Below are 15,396 nucleotides of genomic sequence, written 5' to 3' on the forward strand. Positions count from 1 at the left end.
TAAAGATTAATCCTGCTCTGCATGGCTTCACAATGACAATCATGAATGGGATATTCCTAGGGTTACCAGATATCCCTGATTTTCTGGGATTGTCCTACATTTCAGACCCCTATCCCTGATTCTCCCTTGTTTGGCAACCATCTGACCCTGACTTTAGTAATGGGGATAAAGGTGCTGTAGTTTAATTTTGTCTTGCCCTGAGTGCTTCCCATCACATGATCCTGCATTTCTCTCTGTGGCCATCACCCACTGCCAGTGTCAGCCTCTCCCCTCAAACCTCCTTTTGCAGTCCTGGCTCCTTCCCTCCAGTGTCAGCATTAGCCAGTGTTACAATACAGCGGCTCATCTCAGCCACGCTGTGCATCTCTGCTAGGTTCTACTCCCAGTGCATTAAACCCCTGCTGCTCCGTAATGGGAACAAGTACTCACCTCTTCCTCTGGCTCACTCAGTGCACCTCAAAGAGTATTACAACAGCATCAAGACTTTTCTAGATGCCTTGAAGTATGATGAGTATGGCTGGAAAGTCATCAGAGACTTCCTAATGCTATTCCTAATTGGTCTCCAAGGTGGTTTTACTAAGTTTCCCTGCTATCTTCTGTCCCTTCTGTTTCTGGGACAGAAGAGACACAAAGGCACTCCACCAAAGGCAGGACTGGCCACAGCAGACTGAGTTTTCTGTGGAGAGAAGCAATATCAAATGGGAACCACTGGTGGATATCTGGAAGGTGCTGATGCCACCACTGCACATCAAATTGGGCCTAATGAAACAATTTGTCAGAGCGCTAGATAAGGAGTTAGCAGCCTTCAAGTACCTTCAAGACATCTTCCCTAATCTGTCTGAGGCAAAGGTGAAAGCAGGTGTCGTCGGACCACAGATAAAGAAGATCCTGGAGTGTGAGGAATTTCCCAAGAAGCTAACTAGGAAAAGCTTTGTCGCAGTGGTTTGGGGCTTCCTGGAGAATTACAAGACCAAAACTATGTAAAATGGACTGTAGGATATCTTTCAAAGTTCATGTGTTTGATGCTCATCTTGAGACATTCAAGAAGAACATATTCAGAGGAGCAAGGTGAGTGCTTCCACCAGGATGTACTGGACATTGAACACCTCTACCAAGGACAATATACAAGCATGATGGGAGACTTTCATCTAGGGGCTGATTCGTGAATATGATCTACAATATAATTGAAAATCTTGAAAAACAAATCACTTCTAAATTTTCTGTGGTCATCTTTGTATAACCTCAATATAATTACATGTTAATTGTGATTCATGTGTTGCTTTTTATGACTATAAGAATGGGAAGATGAAAATGTAGCATTTTCACATTTTAAATAGGTAAACTGCAAAATTTGACTGTACTGGTCACAAAAGCAAAGTTTTGTGGAGATAACAGATATTTTCTACACTTTTTAGGCATGAGCAATTAGATTACACTTATTGCCCAAGAACAAAAATCCTGTTACATAGTGTTATTTATCAAACTTACAGGGGCTCTTTTACAAAGCCGTGCTAGCGGTTTTATCGCACGTACTAGATTAGCGTGCACTAGCCGGAAATCTACCACCTGCTCAAAAGGAGGCGGTAGTGGCTAGCGTGTGCGGCAATCTAGCATGCGCTATTCCGCACATTAAGGCCCTAGCGAAGCTTTGTAAAAGGAGCCCACAGTGTGCAGTCAACTTTATCAGACAAGTACGATAGCCGCTAGTAGAGTAGCATGTCAGCTCATTCTAATTTGCATATTAACTACATGTTGTGTTAGGAGATGGGAACTAGGCGAGTCATATGTTCAAAATGGGCAAGAACTGCATAAAGCAGTTGGTAGGCACACTAGCTGCCATTTCTGTAATTAAAATGGGTTTACTTATTGCCTCCTCAAGAAGAGGCACTAGGGCTGATTCTATAAGTGGTGCCTGAAATGGCAGGCGCCTAGAAAAATGGCATCTGCACACGTCATTCATGGTCAGGCGTCACGTAGAGAATGACAAATGTAGGCCAGGCTAGTGGCACTTAGGGCTCCTTTTACTAAGCTGCGATAGCGGTTTTAGCACGCACTGGACGCTAACACCAGCATTGAGCTGGCGTTAGTTATAGCCGCGTAGCGCGGGTTTAGCATGCGCGGCATTTCTGTGCGCACTAAAAACGCTATCGCAGTTTAGTAAAAGGAGCCCTTAGTGATTCCTAAGGCCTGCTCCATCCCTAAATATGCCTACTTAGGCATGTGGCATCCCCACATATTAATTTTTTGCTGCTAAGTGCAAAACTGTAACATACTTTTATGAAAGACCCCTTTTATTTCTAAAATTTGTAATCTTTATAATTGCTGAACCATATTCAAAAAAGCATTGCCACTTCAAAAACTTCACTCTTCTGTCTTGGTTTGTTTATTTAAAAATGTGATATGCCACTCTTCCTGAAGATCTTTCATCTCCAGCTTATGTCCGCTGTACTGAATCCCCAGTATGAATGTGAGGGTATAAATTCTGATAAATTGCACTTACAAATTGTTGGAAATTAAAGACAGTTATGTAGATAAACTTAACAGGAATTTTCAAAGAAAAAGAGAGGATCACCAATAAGCCTCATATCGACACCAAAGGACTAAACTTTTAATCATATCTTTAAAAATCTTGCTAGCACAATTGTTGCACTTCCCCATGCACAGAAGTAGAAGGTATTCAGAAGAAATTATTATGCAATTTGCCTCTGGTGTTTCAAAATAAACTCCTAGAATATGTAGAAATGTAAATATGTCTGTTCAGGAGCGTGGCAGAGCACAGACAAGGTGGGGCATGGGAGGAGTTGTAAGCCCAAAAGCAGGGGTAAGGTCCAAGTGGGTTACACCAGGAGGAGGACGGAAAGTGAACCTCTGCAGAAGACTGGTAAAGTAAAGGAAAAGCTCCATTTTGGCAAGCGTCTCACCAGCACAGATTCTCCGACCTGCAAGAAAAAGCAAAATTGATTTCATACTTTTATAATTTGGACTTTAAGTTGATATGCACCAGCTTAATAGAAAACAAGAACATAAGAATTGCCGCTGTTGGGTCAGACCAGTGGTCCATCGTGCCCAGCAGGCCGCTCACGCAGCAGCCCTCTGGTCAAAGACCAGCACCCTAACCGAGACTAGCCCTACCAGCGCCCGTTCTTGTTCAGCAGGAACAAGTCTAACGTTGTCTTGAATCCCTGGAGGGTATAACAGCCTCCGGAAGAGCGTTCCAGCTTTCTACCACTCTCTGGGTGAAGAAGAACTTCCTTACATTTGTACGGAATCTATCCCCTTTCAATTTTAGAGAGTGCCCTCTCATTCTCCCTACCTTGGAGAGGGTGAACAACCTGTCTTTATCTACTAAGTCTATCCCATTCAGTACCTTGAATGTTTTGATCATGTCCCCTCTCAATCTCCTCTGTTCGAGGGAGAAGAGGCCCAGTTTCTCTAATCTTTCACTGTACGGCAACTCCTCCAGCCCCTTAACCATCTTAGTCGCTTGTCTCTGGACCCTTTCGAGTAGTACCGTGTCCTTCTTCATGTATGGCGACCAGTGCTGGATGTAGTACTCCAGGTGAGGGCGCACCATGGCCCGGTTCAGCGGCATGATAACCTTCTTTGATCTGTTTGTGATCCCCTTCTTTATCATTCCTAGCATTCTGTTTGCCCTTTTTGCTGCCGCCGCACATTGCATAAATGGCTTCATCGAATTGTTGATCAGAACTCCCAAGTCCCTTTCCTGGGAGGTCTCTCCAAGTACCACCCCGGACATTCTGTATTCGTGCATGAGATTTTTGTTACCAACATGCATCACTTTACACTTATCCACGTTGAACCTCATCTGCCATGTCAATGCCCATTCCTCTAGCCTGATTATGTCACTTTGCAGATCTTCGCAATCCCCCTGTGTCTTCACCACTCTGAATAACTTCGTATCATCCGCAAATTTAATCACCTCACTCGTACCTATGTCCAGATCATTTATAAAGATGTTAAAGAGCACAGGTCCAAGCACCGAGCCCTGCGACACCCCACTGGTGACGCTCTTCCAGTCTGAGTATTGTCCATTTACCCCCACTCTTGTTTCCTATGCTCCAGCCAGTTTTTAATCCACATGAGTATTTTACCCTCGATTCTATGGCTCGCAATTTTCCGAAGTAGTCGTTCATGCGGAACCTTGTCGAATGCCTTCTGAAAATCCAGATATACAATGTTGACCGGATCGCCCTTAAATATGTTCCTTAAAATCCATGATGAGAGAGCCTAAATTTTAAAAAAATCCTGAATCCTAAATGGCAGAAAGAAAATTAGAATGTGAGACAATGAAGAATTTATCTGGTTAATATTCAGCTGGCAGCTGTAAGCATTTTTCAGATAATACCTAGGCCTAGATATTCAATGTGGCCCATGTCCAGGCACCAGGAATGAATATCCAGGGCCAGGCTGGGATGTGTTGGCCACTAAGGGCTCCTTTTACAAAGCCACATTAGCGGTTTTAGCGCAAGCAGCTTTTTTAGCCTGCGCTAAACCCACGCTACGTGGCTAGAACTAACGCCAGCTCAATGCTGGCGTTAGCGTCTAGCACAGCCGGCAGTTTAGTGTGCACTATTACGTGTGTTAAACTGCTAAAGGAGCCCTAAGTTTTATGCCGGCCTCAACCAGGACCCATGTAAGACATTTAGGTAGGTGCTGCTGAATAAGAGAAGCAGATGCCCTTACCACCTACGAGTCCCCTTCTTTTCCCCATTACCTGATCCATTCTCCTCTGCCAGCAATTTACCATTTCTACCTGGGCAAGACATGGTAAAGAAGAGGTTTCCAGGTTACTGGAAGGCAGCCTGTCGCTGACTCTGACCCTGAAGCTGACCTGTAGAGAATGAAAAGAGGGATGTGCAGGGGCCGTGGGAGCCCAGCTTGCTCCCCTGATGCCAGCAAGAGTGTTAGCTGTAAGTGTGATAGGGGAGGGATAGAAAGGAAACTTCAAAGGTTTAGAAGGGCAGGAAAGCGAAAATGTTACTATGGGGTACAGAGGAGGGAGAAAGACTGCAAGGAGAGGAGCAAGAGAGGGAGAAATGTTAAAATTATGGTGGAATGGAGGAAGGAAGAGATGTTTGACCCAGGGCATAAAAGGGAAAGAGAGATGGTAGATAGTAGGAGAGAGGCAGAGAAGTTGGACATGGCAGAGAAAGGGAGAGAATGCTGCATGGGGGAAGGGAGAAGAGAGATGTTGGACCAAGGGTGCAAGGGAGAGAGAGATGTTTAACGTGGGAGTGTACTAGAGGGAGGGAGAGATCTATAACAGGTGTTAACTTTTAATGTAGTGATTCTAATATGTCAGTTTTTGAAACTTACATCTACTATCTTTATATTTTGCACAGTACAGGGAGGATATCATTTTTTCTCTTTCTTTGGTGTTGCATTGTGTCTTCTTGGGGATTCAATTTAATATTTTTCTGTGTGTTTCTATTTTTAATTTATGGTTAGTTGCTCCATACTGTGCGAAGGTCTGTCTGTGTTCTGCGCACATGAAAGAGACATGTTTTCTGTTAGCATTAACTGTGCAGAATGGATCTGTACTACCGTAATCTGGCTTCTGTAGTTTTCCAATAGGTTTATTGATGTTCTAGTATGCATTGTTGTGTTTGATGCTATGCTTTCCTATATGTTTATGTTTATTAAAATTTGATATACTGCCAAATCTTTCAATAGTTCTCAGTGATTTACACTTTCCCCTCCCCATTCGTGGTTCCTGCACTCACAGTTTCATATAATCGCGATTTTTTTCTGGGGAGGGGGAAAATAAAAAAAAACAGTCTTAATGTAAAAAAAATCCATCTTTTTTTCCTCCCTGCCGCCTTCCCGGCCTTACCTGGTGGTCTAGAGGGCTTTCGGGGCAGGAGCGATCTTCCTACGCTCCTGCCCCGTGCAGATCGCCATGAGGAAATGGCTGCTGGGAGTTCCCATAGTCTCTCGGGAACTCCCTACAGCCATTTCCTGATGGCGATCTGCACGGGGCAGGAGCGTAGGAAGATCGCTCCTGCCCCGAAAGCCCTCTAGACCACCAGGTAAGGCCGGGAAGGCAGCAGGGAAGTGGGGATGGGTCAGAGCCGGATAATCGCGGTTTTTCAGCATTCGCGGTCCAGCTCTGCCCGTATTCCCCGCGAATGACGAGGGAGAAGTGTACATCAGTAAAATTGTTCTTGTTTCCAAGCTGCTCCACACAGTATTAATCATTTTGTTCCTTCCCTTCATTCAAAGGCTATACTCAGAAAACATTAATTAATCGACTCTTATCATACCAAGCCACTTCCAGGGATCCCAAATTGGGCCCAATGATTAGAATATCAGCCTTGTATATACATTTTAGAAAGCTTTAAAAAAACCACCTGTTTTCAAAATTCTTGTAATCCTTCCAAAGTAGCATACTGATGTAAAACTACTGTCAATGCCAATGTTCTATTGTAGCTCACTAACAATGATCAGTCTACCTCTTTTGTAAACCACATAGATATATAAATAAAAATGTATGTTATGTTATTATTAATTTTACTTGCTATGTTTTCTCTATAAGATGTCCTCCCCTCTCCTTTATGATAGGCAAGACCTACAGATGATATGAATGTGACATAAAATACACATACTTGCTCCTGAGCCGTCTTGCCGTGTATGGGATACAGACCATAGAAGTCTGTCCAGCATCAGCCATATTGCCCCAGTGCTGAAGTTCCTGTAAAAGCTAATTTCAGCCCATCCCGATCTGTCTTGCCATATATGGCACAAAGACTGTAGAAGTCCACCAGGCATCAGCTTCACTTCCCCACTGTTGGGGCTGCATTTAAGCATCACTCCTGCACATCACAAACTAAGTTAAAGTTGTAGATATGATGAGTTTTGTGTTGATACTATCCTTTTTATTTAGTGTTCCATTGTGTCTATCCCACACATTTTTAAACTCAGTCACTGTTTTTACATCCACCACCTTTACATGGAGGGAATTCTAGGCATCCATCACCCTCTCAGTGAAAAAGTATTTTCTGGCATTACTCCTAAGTCTACCACCCTGCAACCTCATATTATGTTCTCTGTATCTTGAAAAGATTTGTTTGTAGATTAATATCATTCAAGTATTTAAACATCTGTTATCTCCTCTATCCCTTCTTTCCTCAGGTGCTCAAGCTTCTTATACGTTTCTCGGCACAATCTTGATATTTTCATCACCTTCCTCTGGACCGCTTCAACTCTTCTCACATTCTTAGCAAGATACGACCTCCAGAACTGAATACAATATTCCAAGAGGAATCACAGTTACCGGATGCTAGGGTCCACCTTGGGGGTTAGCGCCCAAGAAAGGGATCTGGGAGTCATTGTAGACAATACGATGAAACCTTCTGCCCAAAAAGATTAAAAACGGTTAGGGCTCTTCAGCTTGGAAAAGAGAAGACTGAAGGGGAGATATGATTGAAGTCTACAAAATCCTGAGTGGAGTAGAACGGGAAAAAGTGGATTGATTTTTCACTCTGCTAAAAATTACAAAGACTAGGGGACACTCAATGAAACTGCAGGGAAATACTTTTAAAACCAATAGGGGAAATATTTTTTCACTCAGAATAGTAAAGCTCTGGAACGCATTGCCAGAGGTTGTGGTAAAAGTGCATAGCAAAGCTGGTTTTAAGAAAGGCTTGGACAAATTCCTGGAGGAGAAGTCCATAGTCTGTTATTAAAGACATGGGGGAAGCCTCTGCTTGCCCTGGATCTGTCCATTAGGAGGACGCTCAGGAACACAGACTATACACACAAACCACGTTCAGTATCGTGTGAATGAAGTCAAAGTAAAGGGTGCTCTCAGTGTGAACCACCAGCGATAGGAGTCCAGCTCCAACACTTCACTTCTAGGTAGAGGCGATAAGCCCCCACCCGCACACCATCATAGAGCACCCTAAGTGTGCTGAAAATCAAAGTGAAACTTTCACCAATTAAACCAATAAATCCACAAGTGAATAAATCAATGTAACCTGAGCAACCCCCAAACGAACCCTGCCAGCCGAACCCCCCTGAAAAATACAACCAAAAAATCAAAATGCACCATACAAAAAAAAAATAAATGAAATACTTATCTGCAAATGAAAAAGTCACAAAAATGCAACGCAGAAAACCGCGCCAGGAGAAGAGGTTCAACCGCGCTGGTTTCGGGGAGGAGCCCTTCTTCAGGAACCTGTCCCCGGACGGAAACAAAACGCTGAGGTTGGCTGGAGGGCGGGAAGTTGGAGTGTTGGAGCTGGACTCCTATCGCTGGTGGTTCACACTGAGAGCACCCTTTACTTTGACTTCATTCACACGATACTGAACGTGGTTTGTGTGTATAGTCTGTGTTCCTGAGCGTCCTCCTAATGAACCTTGATGTGACTAGGTCTGCCTTTTTTTGTTGTTGCTAGTTTAGGTTTTTGGCAGTATTGGAGTGTAATTTTTGTGCCCTGGATCTGTAGCATGGTATGTTGCTACTCTTTGGGTTTTGGCCAGGTACTAGTGACTTGGATTGGCCACTATGAGAATGGGTAACTGGGTTTGATGGACCATTGGTCTGACCCAGTAAGGCTATTCTTATATTCTTATGACCACTTTAGGGGGCAGCACCCAAGAAAAAGATCTAGGTGTCATTGTAGTCAATATGCTGACACTTTCTACATAAGGTGCTTGGGCAACCAAAACTGCAAACAGGATGCTAGGAATTATTAGGAAAGGAATGGTAAATAAGACAAAGAATATTATAATGCCTCTATATCGCTCTACATGCACGCGCATGGAAAGTGAAATGACAAGTGAGGTGATTAAATTTGAAGATAACACAAAACTATTCAAAGTTGTCAAAACACATGAGTATGTGAAAAATTGCAGAAAGACCTTATGAAATTGGAAGACTGAGCATCCAAATGGCAGATGAAATTTAATGTGGACAAATGCAAAGTGATGTACAACAGGAAGAATAATCCAAATCATAGCTACGTTATGCTAGGGTCCACCTTGGATTCAGCACCTAAGAAAAAGATTTGGGTGTCATTTTAGACACTACTCTGAAATCTACCCAGTGTGCAACTGCGGCAAAAATAGCAAGACCTAAGAATATTATAATACCTCTAAATCACTCCATGGTGTGTCCTCACCTTGAGCACTGTGCACAGCTCTGGTCACTGTATCTCAGTGATAGCGGAATTAGAAAAGGTTCAGACAAAAGAGACCAAAATGATAAAGGGAATGGAACTCATCTTATATGAGGAAGGGCTGAAGAAGTCAGGGCTCCAGCTTGGAAAGAGATGGCTAAGGGGAGATATGATATGATTATGAAGACTAGGAGACGCTCAATGAAATTACATAAAACAAATAGTTCAGCTCTGGAACTCATTCCCAAAGAATGTGATAACAGTGGTTAGTGTAGCTGGGTTTAAAAAAAGGTTTGGACAAGTCTGCTATTGAGACAGGCATCGGGAAGCCACTGCTTGCCCTGGGGTCGGTACCATGGAATGTTGCTACTATTTGGGGTTTTACCAGGTAATTGTGACCTGCATTGGCCACTGTGGAAACAGGATACTAGGCTAGATGGAACATTGGTCTCACACAGAATTGCTATTCTTATGTTCTTATTTCCAATAATTTTCAAATGGTTTGATTCCAAGCCTGTAACATTTTAAATGGTCCAGATAAGGAAATATCTAAAGAGAATATAATCATTGGCCAAAAATGATTGCATGTGATATTCTGGTTATTTACAAATGTTTTTGGTGCCTTCTTATAGAAGTTTGCCACTAAATGGCCATAGTGTGCATGTTACACTTTAGTGTATAAGCCCAGAATATGGAAATGGCAAATACAAAAGGTCAGATTACCTGCTGAAAATGGCATGAATGCATCCTTCTTTACAAAATTTCCAGCTGAATCAAGAAAATGTTGAGGATTGAACTGTTCAGGTTTCTCAAACTGAGTCTGGTCTTTCAGCACCGAAGTCAATAATGGGACAATATAAGTTCCCTAAAACAATATTCACAATTAAATATGCAAAATTAAACATAAATAATGTAATGTCTTATTCCACAAGGCTGTAAAGTAAAGTTTACATATGGGAAGAAGGAAATATCCATTGTTGGGTTAAGAGAAGTATCTTTAAAAACAGAAAGATACACCAATAGAAGAAGACAGTCCATTACATGAAAAACATTATGGAGGTAATTCTACATTGGTGTCAGTTAGGTTCCCAGCTATAGGTGCATAAAAAGGATATAATGGTAGTGAGCGCCAAAACAAGGGTAAGCACACTTAAGCCCTGTTCTGTAACCTGGAAAGTTCTTGCATGTAACTACAAAGAGGGTATTCCCGTGGCAGTGGCAAGGGCCGGTCATGGACCTTCCCACTCTTTTAGTGCACACTTTCTGCAGCATTTAGACACACCCATTTACACCAGCCATAGACATGGTATACATGGTTTTGTCTAAAGCTGGGCACCTAAATGTCAACTTACACTAGTATTTTATAATCAATTAGGTGTACTAATGTGCCATTATAGAATACTAACCAAAGGCCGGATTCTGCAACCGGCACCGGTATCAGCTGGCTTCTCCAAAACCAACACCAGTCACATGACAATCATGTACTGGCATCAGTTGCAGAATTGGAGCCACATGTAAAGTAGATGCCTGAAATACAGGCCAGGATTTTACTGATCAATATTTCCGGTGCCTATTTTACACAATAATCACGTCTACAGATGCTCCCATTGACACCTATGGTCACTTCTGGTGCAAGCCACACCCACTTTGACTCTGTGGAGAGGATATTGGTGGTGAGGCAGGAGCGTGGAAAACTCGCTCCTGCCATCTGCTCCACCAGGGATCAGCAGAGGAGGTAGGAGGATGGCAGGGAGGGGGACAGGGTGCAGAGCCTGGCGGCGGCTAGCAATAATTCTGGGGGGGGGGGGGGGAAGGCGCTGGCCCAAATAACATAGTAGCATAGTAGATGACGGCAGATAAAGACCCGAATGGTCCATCCAGTCTGCCCAACCTGATTCAATTTAATTTTTTTTTAATTTTTTTTCTTCTTAGCTATTTCTGGGCAAGAATCCAAAGCTTTACCCGGTACTGTGCTTGGGTTCCAACTGCCGAAATCTCTGTTAAGACTTACTCCAGCCATTGAAGCCTTCCCCAGCCCATCCTCCACCAAACGGCCATACACAGACACAGACCGTGCAAGTCTGCCCAGTACTGGCCTAGTTCAATATTTAATATTATTTTCTGATTCTAAATCTGTGTTCATCCCACAGATCTAGAGCTCCCAATTCAGACCTAAAATCTCAGGTATAGTATGTCAATCATTCAAAAGGTCTGGATCCAATACTCCCCCTTTGGTGTTTTGAGACCCCTGATGCAGCGTGTGCATGGAAAGTGAAATGTGGTCCATGTCAGGTATTGTTAAACAAAAGACTTTTGCTTCTATACATTGGACTTGGATCTTCTCCTGTCTGCATCTGTTTTATTGCAGATCTGTACAGCCTCTTACGGACAATGGCATCAATCAACTGCACATCAATTGCCCACAAATAAAGATAATCAATTAAAGTTATAACATCACTGACCATCAAGAGAAAAGGTAGGATTACATGAAAGTAGTAAGTTCCCAATTCTCCAAATCTAAGAAACTGTTAGCTTCATAAAAAAGGAACAAATCAACTTACTTTTGGTAGAAAATATCCTTTAAAATTGACATCTGTGGTAGTTTCATGAGCTAGATTCATTGGCAGAATATCAGCAAACCTTTGAATTTCATGGATGACTGCATCAGTGTATGGCATGTGTCTCCGATGCTCAGTTCGAGGTTTAGAAGACCCCATCACGCTTTCTATTTCCTTTTGGATTTTTTCTAATAATTCATAAAACCAAGGAATATGTAAAAAGATCAAAATGACATGCACTTCTGCTTGAAAAGTTGCATTTTCAGTTAAACAGTGAGGATTTTAACTTTCCTCAAAAAAAAAAAGAAATCTGAAAACGTATTTGGTAGCTTGAACCCTAGCAGTAGTATTGTGAGACTGCTTTTGAAGGGGTTGCATTGGCTGCCTGTAAAGGAATTTAATGTTCTGTGTTTTATTTTTAAAGTATTTATTTGGGAAGTGTCCATGTTATATGATGTCAATGAGAAAGGTTTTCATCTAAATGGAGTGGAGGAGTGGCATAGTTGTTAGAGCAGATGCCTCAGCACTCTGAGCCTAGGTTGTGAGTTCAGTTCACACTAGAGCTCCCTATGACTTGAGGCTACTCACTTCATTGCCTCGGGTACAAAATAAGTACCTGTCTAAAATATGTAAACCACTTTGTGTAAACCACACTGAAAAAGCAGTATACAAGTCCTTACCCCTTCATTCATTCAGAGTTGATGTATGATCTTATGTAAATTACTTGCATATTTACTGCTTCTATAATGTACACCTGTGACTGTGAAAATGTGTTATTTCTTCGTGTTCTTATGTTTTTCTTTTGTGTTCCTTTTTCATTGAAATTTTAATAAAAATTATTGAACAAAAAAAAAAAAGTTTGAACTTCCATCTGTTTCCATTTCTAGACTTGTTTCTATTAAAAAAAAATATTTATGTCTGCTTTTCTGGTTATGTAGAATTATCCCAGGACAAGCAGGCATGATATTCTCACATGTGGGTGACGTCATCTACGGAGCCCCAGCGCGGACAGCTTTTCAAGCAAACTTGATTGAAGTTTCAAGTTTGCTATGCTGCACCACGCATGTGCATGCCTTCTTGCCCACTAGAGGGCGAATCCCCACCTCGTGGTCCTCAGTTCAGTTTTTTCCGCGGAGCCAGAAGCCCTGTGGAAATTGTGCTCTCTCTTGTTTTGCCTTCTGACACCGCGTCTGAGTCGTTTTTCTCGGTCGCTGTGCTTGCTTTATTTTTTTATTCGTTCGTGTGTTTGTTAATCGTCGGAAAAAAAAAACAAAAACATTTTTCGTTCGGCTCCGGGGGCTCCCGGTAGCCGCGGCTGCGGGACCTCGTTCCGTTCCCGGCCGTTTTCGATTTCATGTCCCGTCCTTTGACGGGCTTTAAAAAGTGCACCTGGTGCGATCGGCTACTTTCTCTCACCGATCCCCACCGGTGGTGCTTACTTTCCCTGGGTCCCGAGCACCCCACCAATTCCTGTCCCAGGTGCTCGACTTTTCAGCCAAGAGCTCTCCGCCGCCGTCGTGCCAGAATGGCGGAGCTCTTTGCTGTCGACCCCGCGGAGCAGGCCTCGACGTCGGCCTCGGTTTCGGCCCCGGCCTTGACCTCGGCCTCGACTCCCTCGGCCTCGCCGAGACATCCTGCTTCCTTGAAGCCGACGGCCTCAACTTCGAAGTCGACGGGGGGTAAGTCCTCTCTTCCTTCCTCAGCTCCAACTTCGAAGAAGCCATCCTCGGGATCCTCGACGGGGGCGGGTGGGTCGTCCTCGGCCCTGCCCCGAGCTTCGAAGTCGGGTGCCCCGCGGGAATACTCGAAACCGAGGTCGCCCTCGAGGGAGCACCCGCCGGCCCCGGATCTACCAGCCATGATGGCGGTGCCGGCTTTTCAGGACTTGCTCCGTGCCCTCATTACCTCGGAGCTGTCCGGCGCCTTAGCGCACCTGCAGCCGGCTTCGGCCCCGAGTGCCCCGGCTTCGGCGGCCTCGGTCTCGGTGCCCTCGACTTCGGCCCCCGGGGTGATTCCGACCTCGACCCCGACCTTGCCCTCGACCTCGGTCGACTAGCCGGAACGGAGTGTGCGGCCTCGGGACAAAGTGCGGGGAGTTCGGAGGATCTCTTCCACTTCTTCCTCGTCGAGGTCCTCCCGGGGCTCCTCGCCCTCGGGTCGGCCTCGGGCGAAGCACCAGCCGAGGAAGCCCAAGCGTTCTCGCGGGTCTCCTCGGAGGCGCGGTCGCTCCTCGCCGACCGGGGCTGAGACGCTACGTGTCTCGGAGCTCCGCCTCGATAATCCGAGGTTGTTCCGTTCCTCCGAGGGAGGATTGTCGAGAGACTCCTCGCCGAAACGGAAGGGGCAGACCTCGGTGCCTCGTACCCCGGGGACTTCACACAGGGGTTCCTCGGGGCATAGGCGGTCTCCGACCCCGTCGAGATCGCTCGGGGTGGCCTCTTGGGGCTCGGGGTCTGGTAGGGAACCTCGTTATTCCCGTGAGGCTTCCCCTTCCTTTTTGGAGACGCGGACCTCTCGATCGCCCTCCCCTCTGTCCAAACCCTCCTCTTTTTCCAGATTTGTGCTTGATATGGGGAGGGCCTTGGACCTGGATTTGGTGTCTGGTTCACAATACACCAAGGAGTTTTTGGAGGAGCAGGATTTACCTTCTCCCCCGAGGGAGACCCCTCGTCTGCCTCTTAATAAAGTCCTCCATCAGACCTTCCTGAGGAACTTGGACTCCCCTCTTACAGTCACAGCGGTTCCATCTAAAATGGAGTCGAAGTACCGTACCATCCCATGTAAGGGCTTCGAGAAGGCGCAACTGTCTCACCAGTCGTTGTTGGTGGAGTCGGCGTTAAAGAAGTCCCAGCCTTCTAGGGTCTCCGCTGCGGTCCCTCCCGGGCGGGAAGGGCGGACTTTGGACAAGTTTGGTCGCCGCCTCTATTCCAATTCCATGATGGCGGCCAGGGTCCTTAATTATGCTTTCACTTTTTCATCTTATCTGAGGCAGATGGTGAAGGCATTACCCCGTTATCATGGGGTCATGCCGGATTCCCATAAGGGGGACTTTGGTAAATTTATGGCCAACTTGTCACAGCTGCGCCTATACCTTTTTCATGCGGTTTACGACGCATTTGAGTTGGCCTCCAGAGTCTCTGCCTTTGCAGTAGCGATGCGCCGTCTCGCATGGCTCTGAGCAGTTGATATGGACCCGAACTTGCAGGAGCGCCTAGCCAATCTGCCATGTGTCGGATCGGAATTGTTCGATGAGTCCTTGGAGGCGGCAACCAAACGCCTGTCCAAACACGAGCGCTCCATCGCCTCCTTGGTCTGTCCTAAATCACGGGTAACGCCGCAGAAGCCATTTAGACCTCCGCAGCGGCGATACCCTCAAAAGTCTACACCAGCATTCTCGAGGCCTCCGCCCAGGCGCCCACCGCAGCAGGGCAGAGGGGCCCAGCCGAAACCTCAGACGCAAGGGGCGTCTAAGCCGGCGCCGTCTTTTTGACGTGATGAGCGGATGGGGGCGGGCCCCCTCCGCACTCTCTCCGGACCCCCTGCCCATCGGGGGCCGGCTGCGGGCCTTTCATTCGGCCTGGACTATGATCACATCAGACGCTTGGGTGCTCCGTCTTGTCTCCGAGGGTTACTCGCTAAACTTCTCGGTCACGCCGCCGGAACAACCGCCGGGGGCATCTCTTTGCAACCGAACCCAG

The 15,396-nt window shown here is 45.4% G+C and overlaps 1 pseudogene; it reads right to left on the reverse strand.

Moving 5' to 3' along the window:
- Positions 1–2,360: 2,360 nt before the first annotated feature.
- LOC117356546 overlaps positions 2,361–15,396 on the reverse strand; it is a 106,869-nt pseudogene continuing 93,833 nt past the window's right edge.

Source organism: Geotrypetes seraphini, chromosome 3, assembly GCF_902459505.1.
Source record: "Geotrypetes seraphini chromosome 3, aGeoSer1.1, whole genome shotgun sequence".
Taxonomy (NCBI): domain Eukaryota; kingdom Metazoa; phylum Chordata; class Amphibia; order Gymnophiona; family Dermophiidae; genus Geotrypetes; species Geotrypetes seraphini.